The 18,804-nt window shown below is 40.6% G+C and overlaps 1 protein-coding gene across 2 annotated transcripts in view; it reads left to right on the forward strand.

Moving 5' to 3' along the window:
• The window catches only part of rab27b (RAB27B, member RAS oncogene family), a 58,418-nt gene that overhangs the window by 13,194 nt on the left and 26,420 nt on the right, over positions 1-18,804 (forward strand). The window contains exon 1 of one of the 2 annotated variants that reach the window (XM_080046723.1): positions 12,085-12,199. The exons of the other annotated variant lie outside the window; for it this stretch is intronic. The gene's annotated coding sequence lies outside the window, so the exon portion shown is untranslated. Of the gene's footprint in view, positions 1-12,084; positions 12,200-18,804 lie in introns of those variants that run through there. 2 annotated transcript variants of the gene reach the window in all.

The following is an 18,804-nucleotide window of genomic DNA, read 5'->3' on the forward strand; positions in this document are numbered from 1 at the left end:
GTCAGTGCTCAGACCATACGCCGCACTCTGCATCATACTGGTCTGCATGGCTGTCATCCCAGAAGGAAGCCTATTCTAAAGATGATGCACAAGAAACCCCACAAAAAGTTTGCTGAAGACAAACAGACTACGGACATGGATTACTGCAACCATGTCCTGTGGTCTGATGAGACCAAAATACATTTATTTGGTTCAGATGGTGTTAAGAGTGTGGAGCGGCAACCAGGTGAGGAGTACAAAGACAAGTGTGTCTTGCCTAGAGTCAAGCATGGTGGTTGGAGTGTCATGGTCTGGGGCTGCATGAGTGCTGCCAGCACTGGGGATCTACAGTTCATTGAATTCTAACATGTACTGTGACATACTGAAGCAGAGCATGATCCCCTCCCTTCATAAACTGGGCTGCAGGGCAGTACTGCAACATGATAACGACCCCAAACACCCCTCCGAACGACCACTGGCTTGCTAAAGAAGCTGAGGGTAAAGGTTATGGACTGGCCAAGCATGTCTCCAGTCTTAAACCCTATTGAGCATCTTTGGGGCATCCTAAAATGGGAGATGGAGGAGCGCAAGGACTCTAATATCCACCAGCTCCTTGATGTCGTCATGAATGGGTAGAAGAGGGTTCCAGTTGCAACCTGTGAAGCTCTAGTGAACTACATGCCCAAGAGGGTTAAGGCAGTGCTAGAAAATAATGATGGCAAAACAAAATATTGACACTTTGGGCCCAATTTGGACATTTTTTCTTAGGTGTGTACTCACTTTTGTTGCCAGCAGTTTAGACATTAATGGCTGTGTGTCGAGTTATTTTGAGGGGACAGTAAATTTACACTGTTATACAAGCTGTACACTGACTACTTGACATTGTATCAAAGTGTCATTTATTCAGTGTTGTCGCATGGAAAGATATAATGAAATATTTGAAGAAATGTTAGGGGTGTACTCACTTTTGTGAGATACTGTATAATATTCTTTTGTATAAAAGGCCTATTGCATATTATAGTCTTATGCAACCATACGATATTAAAAAGATACACACACGGGAGTCACGGCCATAGACGGCAAGGCAAGGCAAGTTTATTTATATAGCACAATTCAAAGACACAAGGCCATTCAAAGTGCTTGACAGTGGCAGAACAAAAAAATACATCAGAGCGATATAGTGAAAAGATAACCTGAAGATGAACGTTATAGGAGTTGACTCGAACTCCTCTTGTAGTTACTGTAAGTAAGTGTATAAAACCTTTGCAAATAAAATACTAAAACTGTATAAACTGATTACTTATTGTGTTTTGTTTACTACAAAATGCATTTGGTATGCAATGGATTTATAAGTGAATGTCATTTTTCAGAGAGAGAGATACAGTATATGAAGCCGGGGATGTTGTACGTGCCATGTCTGAAAAGGTTTGAGGTGATGGAATTGCTGGCATTTTCACTGACGTATTTCCAGTTTCATAATCCATCACAACGTAAAATGTGCCAGTGTTGATGGTTCAGAATACCCATGAGGTGGAACTGAGATATGTTCCTGCTTTTTGTGAAGGCTACATAAGCTGCAGCAAAAATCTTGTTACCAGAGTAAAACCGTACATACTGTATGATGCATAGCCAGGGAGGGAGGGAGGGAGAAAGGGAGGGAGGTCTAATACATGGGTAAAGAAGGAGTGACAGAGATGAGAGGAGTAAGGCTAGTTGCCTGGTGACGGAGGCAGAAGGAGAGAAGGGAAAGAGAGATAGAGAGAAAAAAACGAGGAGGAGGAGGAGAGGTGTGGAGTTGTCTTCCGAGTGCAAAGAGTTAGTGGTCACGATGCTACATGTGCTGCTGCCATCCCTCCTACTGCGCTCTCTTTGACTCTCTCCGAGCATGAAGAAGAGTGGCTGGCTCTCAGTGCTTACATCTTATTGAATTATTCATGCTTTTAATTGCTGTAATGAGGCTGTCTTTTTGAACTGAGCCTAAATCTATCTGTCTGTGATGATGCCTTTCAACTAAAACCGCTCACATGCATTGTGGTGTCACATCCAATCAAAATCATTTTATCTCTGTGACACCACAATGTTGTGTTTTCAAAAGCAAAAAACATTGAGGAAGCAAGTTGTCAAAGCACAAGCTGTCTGAACGCCGACATGAGTCAACCTCCTAGATCTTTCATGAAGAGACGGACCTACCACTGCTCTTTGTGTTTGTACAAAGAGGGGGCTGTTTCTTCCAACAAGAAAGCATCTTTGGGCGAGGTTGATGGTAAGCCATCGGCACACAGAGAGCATCTTAAGCACACAAGACACAACAACAGCCAATAGTTATGTTGTTTGGCCCACTCACAGAAGGAATGTGAAATAGCTGCAGCTGGGTAAGTTTGTCAAAAATCGGTGTCATAACAGTAAAGCGGTTGGAATCAGAAGTTGTGGACTAATACATGAACATGTAGTATATGTGGACAAAGCCTTAATGGACAACATTAGAGTGGTATTGGATACTTATTGAGTCACTAATCCTGTTTCACACCAGTATCCAGTATCCCAAAATGTATGTAAGCTGTAGGGTAGCTAGCAACTGAGACTGACTGTGTCTGTGTGTGTTCAGCTCAGACTCTGACTGATCTCAGAACATTTTCAACTCGCACGGATGCCTCATTCAATCTACACCGTGCCGTGCAAATTTGCCTCCAATAGCTTGCCCACATTGACCCCCTGTACGTAATCGCATTGCCTCTTAAACTGGCTTTACATTGTGTCTATACACACAGGCCGCATGTCTTTCACCTCATTTGCCTGATCTGATCGGCTTCTATTGTCCCTTCTCTCTTGCTCTACTCTTCCTCTTGCTACATCTTCTGCTACATCTCCCTACAGTGTATAGTGTCCTCTTCCTCACTCGCATACATCAATATCGTCAACATAGACTGTGTGTGTGAAACGTGAGATGAATGTGATGAATCCCCTTGGTAAATAACTGAACAAATAATGACCCTCACACCAGCACATGATGCGAGATGACTCACAGGCCTCCAGCCAATCATCACTATATCACTTAGGTTAACATCCACCCTAAACAGTTCCTTCTTTGTCTGTTTTTCATTCTGACTGACTCACCCACAATATATACAGACAATCTCCTGGAGGCTGGAGACTCATGCATTTTTAAACTGCAGTCTTGTCATCAGCCTTGTCCTACCTCTCATCATCCTCTCTCCGTTCACCATCCTTACCGGCGTTACCGCTTCTTTCAATTTCTGTTTTGCATTTCTTTTCCCAAATTAAAATCCATGTTGTATTTTGGACTGATGAATGGATACTGCTGATTTTAAAGAACACTCCCCTTCCAAGAAAAACTGCCAGGATCAATCAGTTTTTACGTTTATCTACGGAGAGGACGTCCTGTGGATGTGTAACGGGCTCTTTTATGTCAGGAGCGATAGTGGAAAAAGAGTGACATTTTTATTAGAGCCTCAGGGTTTGTGTAGAGAGGAGGTCAGGAGGGCCAACTCTTTGACACGAGAGACCGCTCTTTGTTTCCCATTACTTACTGACAGTCAATGTTGGTTTCTTTTAACCATGGCCAAAATCATTCCCCAACTTTACCCGAGTTGTTTTTCTGCTGGAACCTAACCCATCCTTAAGTACATCTTTGTGAAAATTGGGGAAGAAATTTGCCAATTTAAAAAAAATAAACCAGGAAAAAGTTGCCAGGTCTAATGCAATATTGGGGTTGAGCCAAGAGTCGGTTAATAACTGCAAAAATATTTCTGTCAGAGGGTATAGGGATCATTAACGGCTACACAGAATACAGGTGAACGAACAGTAGACAAGACCAAAGCATACGCCTCACACATCCTCCTCAAACAAATCTTATCTACTTCTGTAAAGAGGTTCAACAATCTCTGCTATTCACATGGATCTTGTAAAGTGTCATGAAGTCAGAAACATGGTCTGTGGAGGGGCTTTCAGCTTCATGGATTGTCTGTATTAAAATAAATACTACACCCTTTTTCAACGGGCCAATTATTTCAACTTTATTACACAGAAATGTTCTGCTTGGCCTCGAGAAATGTTTTTGACAATCTCTAACTTGTAGGGATCGAAATAAGTCTTAAGAATGAGCCAAAACTACCCTCTTTAAAGTGGACCTTTTATAAATGACTCTTTGGGATGAAGAGAGGCTGCAATTATGAAGCAGTTGCCCTTTACTTATTTCTTTAAACCATTTAAATGAATAAGAAACTGGATTCCATCAAACAAAATGATTAAATAATTCATGTTACTTTGTCTAAACATCATTAATCAAGTGGGCAAAAAATGCACACCAGTCTTCTGTGAGATGCTGGTACAAGGTCAGAACATTGAGAGGTAATACCGCACAGTTCCATTCGGTTTCTTTTAATCACCAAGGTTTCCACAAGTTGTCATCTGGGCACAATGGATGTCTATACCAAATGTCATGGCAATCCAATTAATAGCTGTTGATGTTTTTATCTGGACCACGCTGACATAGCTCAAGTGCTTTTCTCTATTGTGAGGGACTCTGGAAAATGGACAGACTGACCTGAATCACCCCATGAAAGCACACTGGGTATTTCTCGATCCTTCATTTCGATGGGTTCTTATTGCCTTCAAAAAGCTCTAGGTTGCGTTCCGAATCGCATACTTTCTACTATATAGTATGTAGAAAAAAGATTTAGGATGTCCCGATTCTTGTGGCCAGATTTAGGATGGTTAGAAGTACCCGGATGTCCTACTTCATGCGGCCAAGATTGTTAGTGTTGAAAAAAGTGCATCCTATTTGGGCGATTCTGACCCACAATCCAGTGCGCACGTGAAGTGACGTAACATCGACGAAGCCTCCATATGAAAACAAACGGGGATGCGACGGATATAAAAGCAAGAGGCAAGATCAAGGCGCAATGTTACGATGAAATAAGAGAGAAAAGTATGTCCCAATAGTATGCCTACTGCATCCTAACTAGATCATTTTTATCGTCGGATGTAGTATGTAGAATAGAAAAAAGAAAGAGTATGCGATTCGGAACGCAACCCTAGTCTTATACACACAGGCCTCATGTCTTTCACAGACATGTGAAGGTGTTGACGTCATTTAAAATCCCTCTAAACGGAGCAACTGTTGCTGGCATTATGAGCACCTAGGCTGTCTTTATCAATGAACCCAAACGATGCCATCAGTCTCCAGTAATGGATTTGCTGTTGCCTGGAGCGGTGCTGTTAATCTCAAACAGGATGTGGCCGTTACATCAGCGACTGCCATTTCTGCTGACCCGTCGACATCAGTTCAGCCTGTGAAGAGCGTGACATCATGACATTCAGATCAGCAGTGGAGCTACAACGGTCATTGTGCTGGTATAGGAAACAACATGGAGAGCGCTTGCTGAGTCACATTTGGCCACAGTGCGTCCAAACAATTGAATACCTGTTGTCCTCATATTGAGAAGCTGTTGTGTTCAGACTCTGCATGCTGGTCTCGTCATACACAAGGTCTCATGTGTATGAGACCTTGTGTATGATTGGTGACATCAATCAGAGTTGATGTCACCAAGCTTTCTCACATAGACAGGAGCTCCTGTCTTTTTTGTCGTACTTTACGCAACATTTTACCTCCAAGAAAGAAAATAAATCTTGTCCAATGGGCGTATCTTGTCCTTCCCTATGAGATTCGGTTTGAACGACATCGTTCTCTGGATGTCATATATTTTCCTCTTTTTTGGGGGGAAAAGAAGAAGTTCTATTAGTTAGGTTTGTTAGTCCATGTTTAGAAGCAGCAGATCTAGTATTTGGAATTCCAATCTCTTAAACCAATCGACCAAGTTACAAGTTTAGAGAGTCTTTAGCCGGATCGGCAGGCTATTTCTTGTGCTTTCAAGATAAATGTTAACGTGATGGTGTTCTATTCTAACATTCGCTGTTTGGTCTCAAATGAAGTACAGCTGAAGTGGTATTAGGGAATGTCACGACTTTTACAGAGTTTAGGTTATAAACCAAACTTTTGACATCGTGGTGGTGCTAAACAAAAGGCAGAGATTCACTGAAATTCATCCCTTGGGGAACGCAAATGTTTATAAAAAAGTCATGGCAATCCATCCCAATAGATATAGTGTTGTCATGCATATTTAATAAAAAAGAGAAACGTTTTTGTAAAGTTGGAGGGTTTGTGGAAATGTCCCTACTCTTTCTTCTGTGTGTCATGCTCTGTCTTCCTGCTGGGATTTGAACTAGTGACCTTTCGCTTACAAGCTGTCAAGTTTTTCTCCCCTCTGAGGAGAAATACTCGTTGTTGTGTGCTGCTGTGTGTCTGTCCCTGGGTAAACAGTGTTAGATGGGAAAGGACATTCCTTAAGTGTTTTTAGCAGGGCTGTAATAGAACTTGCATGACTTGAGCGATTGTCTTCCACCCTCAGCTCAGCTGAGACCTTACTTAAGGGTTCTGCTGCAGATAAGTTAAATCAACAAGACTGTTTTACACCTCATTACTCCCACATTATTTCTCAGCATTTTCAAAATCCAAAATCATAATAATCTTTCTTGCCAGGTTCTTTTGGCTTCAGTTCATTTCCATTCAATCAATCTTCAGTCTTGAATATTGATGCAGAAAGATGCGCCCAACACTTTCAACATTTTTAATTATTAATATCTGGGGTGATCCAGAGCTCGACAAACCTTTCTCCTTTCTCTTGACCTTACAGCACGGCAGAGCACCTCTCACATCAAAACGGAATACGTCTTGGAAGAAAAAACTAATTCTTACATGCTAGTCTTTCTGTCAGGACATGGTGACGTGTATCGGATGATATCATTAGATGTTGTCCACTATGACACACCACACATGATAAAAAAATGTGATTGTCATGCCCAACTTGATCTTCTACACTTCATCTTCTTGATTGGGCTATAATCATGCTGAGCTGTTCCACCCAGACTCCTTGTAGGTGGGAAAATCAAGATCAACTGCAATTAGATTTGTGGTCTGACCAATAGAGGTGCACATACAGTATGTGGGTAAGTGTAAATAACAGTCTTAAATCTCATCTAGATTTGACCAGTATGTGAGGAGTGTAAATTGGGCCTTAGAAAAATCAGAACTCAGTCATGGCTTGACGCTTTGAAGGTGTTCCATCAAATATGTTCAAAATCAGTTCCAACCCTAATGTATGAGATGAATTGTAACAGACATATATGGACCACAGGGAGTCTCTGTTGCACGTTGCAGTCATTTATGTTGGACACCAGATTTGTGTCTGTCATGCTTTTACTATTGGCAGTTATGTAATAGTGTTACAAACACACACTCAGAAAGACACGCAACATTCCACCCATTCACATTCTGTCAAAATTGATAGCAGCAATATTTGTCATTTAACCAGAGTGATACGTCTTTGTTGTGAGAATTGGTACTCAATTAGTGCTCATATCTATCTCCATGTTAGTGCTGTATCTTCTTTCCGTACCAGTGAGACCCATCCGATCTATTAACACAATTCATTTTTAATGGCTTCCCTCTGGTTCAGTGGGGATTGGGGAAATTGCTGTCCTCCTCAACTCCGAGCATGTCACAGTCTTGGTAGCAGATTGGTTTGGACCCCGTTGCCCTCTTCACATTCAGCCAATGGGGATTGAGGGACTTTACAATTTTCCCAGCATCCCTGCTGCCGCCTAGGGCAAAGTTTGGTGCTGTTGTCAATGCTGATTTGGTGTATGAAAACACACAAACACTTGTATATAGAGTCTATTTATGGACTATGTAGCACAGAAGAAAGAAAAAAGCATGCAGAGTTCCAATTCAGTGACGTAAGATTGGTTGTTTTGTAAGTCCATTGTTTGGCCAAGTGGCCTTTTACAACTCTTGGCTGCCCTCAGTGCAGTTTCCTATTAAACCAATCATGTGGAACAGAATGAACTATCTATGACACGGAGTGATCTCACTGTCCTGCTGACGCCGCCATGTTGGCCCAACAACAATATTCACTCAGGGACATATTGAACTGCTGACTGCTTCTGTTTGAGGGAATGTTGCTTTATCCATAGCAAACAGTCTGCCATCAAGTCCAGTTGAAATGGGAACTAATAAGTATTTCCACAAATGTTAAATCTGTAGATTCCTTTATACAAGGTTCACTATACTTGGTAATTGAAAAGCTTTCTTATGCTTGGTTGTCGTGTATGGTTTATTATCATGGGACCTTAGTATAATAGATCATGGTATATAGTGTTTTAGCCCTTTTTTCTGTTCTGTTCAATACATAGCCCATGTGATTTAAGTTTCAACCTCGTCACTACTTCTGTGGACTCGACTCGCTGATAACTCAAAACAAAACCACCTCCATGACTCGCAACTAAGCAAATACAAGGCCACGCGATGTGGCTGGAAGCTTCTGAAACAGCTGAAGGGTGGACCATGTATTGAGGATGTTTTACCAAAGGTGTGTTTCCAAGATCAACAATTCTCTTTTGAGTTTAATCTTTTCATAATTCATTTGATAAATATATTTCCACTGAAGTAAAGCTACGTCTTTATTGGGCTGATGTGCAGTCGGATTGAACTCAAGAAGACTAGGGGATATGGGCATAATAAAGTAGGTCAGTGGAGGCCGGTCAATACAAGCTGCATATACTGCATCCCAACAGCCACAAAGCTTTATTCAGAGTCCAGCTTTATTATAAGTATTTAAAATAAACAAATTCATATTTTGTTTTTAAGCATAGTAATATTTCTTCAAATTAAGTTGTATTAACCACAAAGATGCACCCACCTATTTTTTTGTTTTCCCAGCACCACTGTCCTCCTGATGCTGCTTCCGTATGAATGTAGTGAATTAGTGTAAAAAGGGAGCAGAAGACGGCTCCCTGAAACTAATAAAACAATGGGATTCATGAGTGATTGGCTGCAGAAGTCAATCAAGAGCTCACACAAGCCAGGCTTTCCCTGTTTGTATTCATCACAGTACTAATAGGTCTGACTTTATTGTACTTCTTCTATTTTACATTAAGCTCCCGGTACAGTAGCCTTGTGGGACACACCCCACACCATTAGCACATTAGCCACGTCCAGCTACAAGGGGGCAGTCAAGCAGGCGGCAATAATGTGACAAAATCAAAGGTCAATAGCAGGATGGCATTAGAGGCTAAACTAAATTGCATAATGCTATTGCATTAATGTCACGGCCCAAAGTTTAGTTTTTATTGCTAATGGATGTGAAAAAGAGGCCGTCGGATTGAGTAAAGCCAAGCTGACCTTTTGGATGGAGGGCGTTTGTTCTTCTGATTCATGCCTTGAGTAAAAAGTACCAGTCTGCTACAGTTGGAGTCAGTAAGCATCAATGCAACATAGGATGCAAGCACAAGCTCTCATTGCCCAATTACCCACTGGGCAGTATTAAGGCTGTTTGATCAAAGTATACAACCATTGCAAATGTACAGATGATCATGTATAATGGAAGGAAGCCTCTGTTCCTGACACCACATTGAGCCTGGTAAGGGAAAAAAAGAAAAAAAGAAAAGAAAAAGAAACGAATAATTCTGATGTAACAGAACATTGTCTCCCGCTGTCAGCGTTTCATTGATCTTGTTTTGTCATGGTAACCGTCAGTGTTGTGGTGTAGACCTTTAACGTCTCCCAAAGGTCACCGCCATGAGCCACATGATGCTTCACCGCCTGGACAGATGTCGACTGGAAAACCAGCAGAGAGAGGGCAGGATATATATATATATTTAAAAAAGAAAATTCTCTTTATTTATTTAAGCTTTTTCAGCCATTTATCGCAGGACACACAACTTTTTTTTTTAATATTATTCTTTTGGCATTTTCAAGCTTTATTGGATAGTAAAGAGTTGAAATGGGGAGACAGAGAGAGAGAGGGGGGGATGACATGCAGTAAAGGTCCACGGGTCGGATTCGAACCCACAACCACTGCAACGAAGGCTGGAGCCAATTTTATTTTTATTTTATTTTTTATTTGTTTGTTTATTTGTCAGGGACAGTGCATATTAATAAACATTTCTGTAAATATGCCAGATTTAGCCAGAAGGCTAGTTTCCATCTGCAGTCCTTGGCCAGATGTAACAATAGGCTCCCTAAAAAGCAAATAAGCAAATAACAGAAAGAGTTAAAAAAAAACATATAAAAGCAACAGATAAAACATTCATTATAACCACATACAAGTATTCAGTAGTTCAAGCATTAGAATACATAAAGCATGCAGGACAAACAAGAGTCAGCATCAGACAAACACAAATGAAAAAGGTAGACTAGGACTTATAGCAACATCAGATGTGTTAGACATCAAGGCAGTAGCCCACCAAAGCAAACAGTACATGCACAACAAACAAACAAAAAGCGTACCAATATGGTATGCTCTCTATCCACTACGCCACAGGAGCGCCCCAGGACACACAACTTTATAATTTTTCTTATACCATCTGTATCCAAGTCAGTCTCCAGTCCGTGGTGTATGAGAATACACAGATACATTTTTTCTTTAAAAGATATATTTTTTGTAATTTTGATGCTTAATTAGACAGCTTTGGAGAGACAGAGATGAAATGGCGTGTAGAGGGGAATGACATGCAGAGAACGACCACCAGCCAGATTCGAAGGACTGAGCCTCTATTGGGGTGCGTTCTAACCACTACACCACACATTCATTGTAGGCCTACTATAATTGTATTATTTAAAAAATGTTAATTATACGTTTTTTTCGATATCTAAAAGCTTTTCGGTATTGTCTCGACCTGCTTTCAGGACATATTTTAGACATGTGTGCTAGAAACGCTAATTTGTTAAAAATCCAAAAACTGAAATCTCATTTACATGTTACAAGTTTTCAGACTTAATTCAGTACATCGTAGAAGACTCTTTGGCAGCAACTACAGCTCACAGTCTTACAATATCTAACATAATAAATTGAGCAAGTTATAGTTAACTACTGTAACTGTGATGTAACAGTTAAATCAGCCAGGATACACATCATGTGGCTAATTAAAATGTAACCTAATTTGAAAGGGAACACAGCAACACAAAACCAGCATTTCCACCCACCGCTCCACTAAGAACACATCAATTCATAACTAATATTGGTTTTAGTTTATTTACAATCCACGTGTGAAGCTGTGCGACATGCAGTTGACTTAGTTGAGTGTGTGCGCTTCGGCTGACAGATCCAATATAGAATGCCTTTCCTGCATACAAGGATTTACCTGCTGCTGCCCTCTTTCATTTCTTACATTTTTCCTGCTGTACTACTGCTAGCTGCACACACACACACACACACACACACACACACACACACACACACACACACACACACACACACACACACACACACACACACACACACACACACACACACACACACACACACACACACACACACACACACACACACACACACACACACACACACACACACACACACACCTGCTTCCACTGCCTTGCTCTGCATTCTCTAACAGATATGGGTGTCTGTGTGTTTATGTCTGTGCATGTGTGTTTGTCTGTGTCTATGTGTGTGTGTGTGTGTGTTTTATAACTTAGATGGGCCCCACCCTTTCACTACACAGAGAAATGGGAAACATAGCAGTACAGGAAAAGGGAAAAGCAGAAAGACCACAACCTCACTGCATATGAAATAACCAGTCAGTCAGTGAACCAGTCAGACAACTGTTCACCTTAGTTAGTTTGTCTGACTATCTTAGTTAATCACGTATTTGAGTTTGTCAGTTCTTTTTATTGTGTAGTTAGTAGACCAGTTAGTCTTTTAGACAAAAGGTTTATCGGAATGTTGGGCAGCTTATCACTTATATCTAACAGTTATTCAGTAAGTTCCTCTAGTCATTCAGTCAGTGGGTCACTTGGTTGGTCGGTCTTCCATTAAGTCATTCAGCTTGGGACTGCAGCCAGCAAGGCAGAGCTGTTTGTTAAACTAAGTCATCCCATCCATCCATGCCTCCAGGCGGGGAGCGAGTCAGCTGCTCTGTGAGGGGGGAGTGGCTTTCTGCTCTGCTGCCTCCAGCTCAATGGTAAGACAGTCATCCAGCCATCCAGTGATCCAGCCCTCCACTCACTCACTCACTCAGTCAGTCAAGCCAGTCAGTCAGTCAGTCAGTCAGTGGGTGTAGATGCAGGGCTGCTGGTCATCGGCTATCCTATCTCCCTCAGGATACCACACTGTCCAATCTGCTGAGGAGCCACTGAGAGGTAAGGAGCTCTATGATTGGCAGGATGTTTGTGTGGCTGATTTGTGTTTTGACTTGTTTGGTGTTTTGCTGACTTCTGTTAGGCATGTGACAGGCTGCAGGCTGGACACTGGGATATTCAGAGTTGGGTTTGTGCAACCATCTAGAGACAAAACCCACAAACATAAAAAGAGAGTTTTTTAACAAGGTATAAGTGATTGGTGGTGCCCCCGTGGCAGTGGAATGCGATCACACCTTTTTCTAACAAGTTGATAACTGTTGCTTGCTCTCAGCTGCATCATCCAGGAAGCTTGTTATCTGGGGCTCTGAGTTGCCAATGCCGACCAGCATGAAGACTGAAGCCAGTCATGAATGTTTCCCCTCATGCTCAGTCTCATGATAGTGGTGATGTTCTAAGGGAAAGCAGGAGGCTCACGGCTGTTCCTGTTTTCTATTATAACTTTGTTTTACTTAGGGATAACTGTTAAATGGGACGCGGCAACCATTTTGACTTCTAGTTGTCTGTTATTAATATTTATTTTGGAAAACGTTGTAGTTCAGCTCTTATACCGTGAGCATTTTAGCATTACCTGAAGTGATGAATGTCTTTGCCAAAGTTAAACAATGAAGTAAGACTCACAAACAGTAAAATGATGAATTTTTAGCCCATTTCATCAGGCCTTTCAATACAATATTAGTTGTAGCGTTTGTTAGACAACATGATGACTCCTTTACTTACTTAGTCCTGTTGTTACAAAGCTCATTTTGTAATATTGTAGAAATAAGCTCATTTAGCTTTTTACATTTTTTATTGAAGTTCAGCACTTTTAAATAATTGCAGCTCTACAACGAAAGAGAAAAGGATCAAAGAAAAAGTACAAGACATGAAGATGGGTAGAAATATCAAGAACGATACAGGCTTTGATAGCAAGTGTTGCATAAGCATAAATGAACATTCCATGTGATGGCACATCAGTAAAGCCCCTATCTCACTGGGCTGCGACTGTTTGCGACAAGATGGAGACACAAAATTGCGACAAAATATGCCAATTTGCGACAATTTTCACTTGCAGTCTCACTGAGTTGCTACTTACGACACATTTGCGAATGTCCTTGCCTGGAGGTCGCATTTATGTCTCACGAACGTCTGGCGAGTGTCGCACGAACGGAATGTCAGTCTCATTTTTGTCTCAAAGCAGTCGCAATTTAGTTTCATATGTCGCCAAACACTCGCCAAACCCTCGCAAAGTTGTCTCACACTTCTTGCACTTTCTGACTCGCGGAGACTAAATTGAGAAGGGTTTGCGACGCGTGCGACACACCTGCGACGACTCTGAGACTATTTTGAGACTGATTTGTCGCACACTTTTTTTGAACATGTTCAAAATTCATGCGACAGGACTGCGCGGCTCTGCGACTCATGCGAGGAAATTGAGACCTCCGCGAACGTTTGGAGACAGTTTAGAGACTCGTTTGCGAATGCAGTCTCCAACTTGTCGCAAACAGTCGCAGCCCAGTGAGATAGGGGCTTAAATTGTTGCATTTTGAAAACCCTGTGGGAAATTCCGATGTTTTTCCATTAGGGACCGAGCTAAAGATACTCTTTTAAGCAAGCTAAGTTATAAATCAGCAGCTGTTTATTGTTTGTTGTTGTTTTGTTTGTTTGCTGTTGTTAAAAAATCTAATAAAAAAATAAATAAATTAGAAGTAAGCAAGCTAGCTCGATGAGCTGATGTAGGCTAACTGTGACTAGCATTAGCACGTTCCCGGCTGGCTAGCGTGTAGGCTCGTCAATTTTAGTAGTTCACCAAGTAGCCCTGCAACAAGTAGGCACTTCTTCACCAAACAATACATTTATTTTCCAAACAAGTATGGTCCTAGACAAACCCTGTTTTAAAAATGCTGTTTTAAAATATTTGTGTTTTCAGTAGGAACCAAATTTCCCCCAACTCAAGTTGTGACGTCTGAAACCGTGTCATTTAAAAGCTTGTAAGATATATGCCAAGTACAATAAGCTGCAGTTTCTATGGTCGACTGAAAGAAAGTGTTGATGTTTAATTAATGTGTGCTGATAAAGTGTCTCCAGCTCCCGTATCGGAGGAATTTCCTCTTTTTATGATTTATTACATAAGTAATTCTGAGGTAAATATTTAAATTTGTCATTCATGTATGATGGATGGCAAAAGAAATTCAAGAGCCATTTAAAAAAAAAATAAAAAAATGATGGTGAGACTGTTTGTGTCAAGGGAACAACCTCTGTGGCAATGAAACCCTGAACCATTTGACGTTGTAATCTTTCGATGAAGGATAAGATTGATGCAAACACAGTTGAAACAAAAGTTTCAGTAAACATGAAGTCATTTGTATGATTTGGGAGGAGTGATATAGGCCTACCCCCCCGACCCCTCTCTTTGCTTGTGTTTAACAAGCTGCCATGTGACATATTACAAGTCTAAAACCGCCTTCTTTCTATTCATAGGGTGGGTGATAGAGGTGTGTGTGTGTGTGTGTGTGTGTGTGTGTCTGTCTGCCTGTGTGTCTCTGAGTCTGTGTAAAAACAGACTTGTAATCACACTAACATGTAGCACCTGAACATCAGTAAATTCATAAAAGACACAATTTAGTAGACAGCGGGTTTAGGCTGAGATAAAATGGAAGTCAAATAGTGTAAACAGATTGTAGTCTGCACTGCAATCTTATATTATTTACAAGCATTGTTTTTCTTCTTAATGAGGTGAATGAACAAGTTCTATTTCTCTCCATTGTCTGTATTCAGACTGTGACCATGTCTGTTTGTGGTTCCGGTGGGCTTTCATTGATATTGTGGATGGTATGTTGTTGCATAAACCATTTCCTGGCATCCTCAGCAGCACAGCTGTCAGCGATTTGTATTTTATAGGAGCACATTACATTTTTCAATTTATTTATTTGTTTATTTGTTAGGGACAGTGCATACTCATGAAAAATGCCAGATTTTAGCAAAAATGCTAGATTTCATCTGTTGTCCCTGGTATGCAAAGAAATACAGGTTAAAAAATGAATACATATACAAAGGCACAAATAACACAAGAAAATAAGAGTTTAAAGGTGGTCACAGACTTGGTTTTCTTTTATCCACTGTTTGAGGTGTGTTTTGAAGGTTGAATAATTTTGTGAGTCTCTTATTGTGAGTGGGAGAGTATTCCAATATTTAGTTCCTTTGACTGACAGAACAGTCCGAATGTAGTACTTCTGTATGGGACGTCACAGTCTCCTCGGGCTGTGGCCCTGGTGCCAGTCCCACTCGCAGACTTCAGCTTAATAAAGTCTTTCAAAGGTGGAGGAGCAAGTCTATGCAAAATTTTATATATAAAACATGCATTTTTAAAATAAACAAAGTTATAAAAATTTTATAAATGATGTTTATCTAAAACAATGCAATGGTGAAACGAAAATGGCTTTTTGTCAAATATTTTTATGGCCTTTTTAAAAAGGGATTGTATTGGTTTAAGTATTGTGCCAGCAGCAAGTGACCATGTGGTTATACAGTATTCAATATGTGAAAAAATCATCGAGTGTAAAAACATTCGAGCAGCATTAGTTGTCATGAAGGATCTTACTTGTCTGAAATTGTATATATTAAAATTTACAGTCTTTGTTAATTGTTTGATATGTTTTTTAAATGTTAATGTTGGGTCCAATGTTAGGCCCAAATATTTAAACTCATTAACTAATCAGTATTGCCCCTGTGGGGAAATAAAATCAGTTTCTCTACCATGGGGTCCATGTTGGAAAGTGGTCAATTTTGTTGAAATAAAACAAGTGAATACGTAGCTTACAATTCTATCACAATTCCCAACACCTCACCAGCAACACACTCTCTTGAGAATGTAATACATACACAGGGATCGTGAAGACTTTGGAAACTAAAATGGGATCAAAAAGCGTAAACACTTAATTAGACTGAGAAGCAGCAAACTAGAACACCGAATGCTTCTACTTGGTATGCAGACTTAAATTTGGATCTAATTGCCCTATTTTTATCTGATTTTTTTTCCTTTTTCAGATAGTTTTTGGGGTTGAAACACAATGGGCTGTTGTTTCTGGTTCTGTATACATAAACAATGAGAACATTTCAAAAAAGGGAAGAAGACACACTGCCTGAAGCCCATAAATAGAAGAGCAGAGGAGCTAATAAGAAATGTAACGGTGTAGCAGGGTGGACCCTCCAGCTGATCGTGATGCATTGTGTTGTACTGACCTCTGGGGCAAACACCAGCACCACACATTCAGTCTGCTGACCTAACACATGACCTCAATAAGCAATGAAACCCTGTAGATTCAATGAAAAGGAGAGAAGAGTGGAGTAAAATACATCAGGGAATGCAGTCTAATACAGGAGCGCTGTGTAAAACAGATGGTAAAAAGCGGAGTTTGGTATAGGTTAGAGAGGAGCTGATAAAGTAGAAACACAGAGTGGAAGAGATGACATATTTGTTACCATTTATGTTCCTAGCTAGGCCTGTATCACCTGTAATTTCTTTAATTGCCATACTTCATCAGTTACAATAGGGCTGTGTACTTCAATCGGTTAACCGTTAACCCAGCGTTAATAGCTTTAACCTCTTGATAAATGCGTTGTAAAATATTTTCTCTTTTTTCCATTTATTTATTTATATACAGTGGAATAAATAAGTATTTGATCCCTCACTGATTTTGTAAGTTTGCCCACTTACAATGAAATGAGCGGTCTATCATTTTAATGCTAGGTTTATTCTAACAGTGATAGACAGAATATCAAAAAGAAAATCCAGAAAATCATATTAAAAAAAAGATAGAAATTATTTTGCATTTCATTGAGTGAAATAAGTATTTGATCCCCTATCAAAACATTGCTTAGTACTTGGTGGTGAAACCCTTGTTGGCAAGTACAGAGGTCAGACGTGTCTTGTAGTTGATAACCAGGTTTGCACACAGGAGGATATTTGGACCACTCCTCTTTGCAGATCCTCTCCTAATCTTTAAGGTTTAGAGGCTGTCGCTTGAGCTTCAGTTCCCTCCACAGATCTATTGGATTAAGGTCCGGAGACTGGCTAGGCCACTCCATGACCTTAATGTGCTTCTTCTTTAGCCACTCCTTTTTTGCCTTTGCTGTATTTTTAGGGTCATTGGCGTGCTGGAAGACCCATCCATGACCCATTTTTACAGACCTGGCTGAGAGAAAGAGGTTGTCACCCAGTATTTCATGGTACATGGCCCCATCCATAGTTCCCTCGATGCAGTGAAGTCCACCTGTCCCCTTAGCAGAGAAACACCCCCAAAGCATAATGCTTCAACCTCCATGCTTGACTGTGGGTATGGTGTTCTTGGGGTCATAGTCAGATTTCCTCTTCCTCCAAGAATGGCGAGTCAATATGATACCAAAGAACTTGATTTAGTTCTAATCTGACCACATCACCTTCTCCCAAGCATTCTCTGAGTTGTTCAGGTGTTCATTGGCAAACTTCAGACGGTTCTGTACATGTCCCTTATTGAGCAGGGGGACCTTACGGGCACTGCAGGATTTCAATCCATTACGGCATAGTGTGTTACCAATGGTTTTCTTGGTGACTGTGGTCCCAGCTGCCTTGGGATCATAAACAAGCTCCTCCTGTGTAGATCTGGGATGATCCCTCACCTTTCTCATGATCATTGATACCCCACAAGGTGAGATCTTGCATGGAGCCCCAGACCAAGGGGGTTTGATGGTCATTTTGTGTTTCTTTCATTTTTGAATAATCGCACCAACAGTTGTCTCATTCTCACCCAGCTTCTCGCCAATGGTCTTGTAGTCTGTTCCGGCCTTGTGCAGGTCTACAATCTTGTCCCTGATGTCCTTAGACAGCTCTTTGGTCTTGCCCATGATGGAGATGTTGGAGTTTGATTTATTGACTCTGTGGACAGGTGTCTTTTATACAGGTAACAAGTTGAGACAGGTGTGTATTATACAGGAAACTAGTTGAGATTAGGAATACTTTTACCTTTAAAGCACGAGGACTAATCTGTGGGAGCCAGAATTCTTTATGGTTGGTAGGGGATCAAATACTTATTTCACTCAATGAAATGCAAAATAATTTATATCTTTTTTTCAATGTGATTTTCTGGATTTTCTTTTTGATATTCTGTCTATCACTGTTAAAATAAACATAGCTTTAAAATTATAGACCGCTCATTTCTTTGTAAGTGGGCAAACTTACAATATCGGTGAGGGATCAAATACCTATTTCCTCCACTGTATATTTGAGAAATGTTTCTTACTTAATTGTGCAATGCATACAGGGGTGGTACAAGCACAATGCAATTCAACGTGCAAGTCAAACATCCTCAAGTTTTAACCAGCAGTTCCCAGTGCAAGCTTCTCCAACATATGTGTCCTCAGTGCTAGCAGGGAGAAAGAGAGCGATGCGCGACAGTCTGATGTGATAATTAGGCCAATTCATACTTAACGTTTTGTCCGGGGTCTGGTCTTGTACCTTGACCCCTCAGAAGTCGTCCATGGGCAGCCCAAAATTCTAGAACACTTCCCTAGTTACAACATTGCTATCAATAATGTTAATAGATCTAGTTTTGCTATCATTGATGTTATTAATAATTTACTGTTTTATCTGT

The sequence above is a fragment of the Ammodytes marinus genome, assembly GCF_949987685.1.
Source record: "Ammodytes marinus genome assembly, chromosome: 18".
Classification (NCBI taxonomy): Eukaryota; Metazoa; Chordata; class Actinopteri; order Uranoscopiformes; family Ammodytidae; genus Ammodytes; species Ammodytes marinus.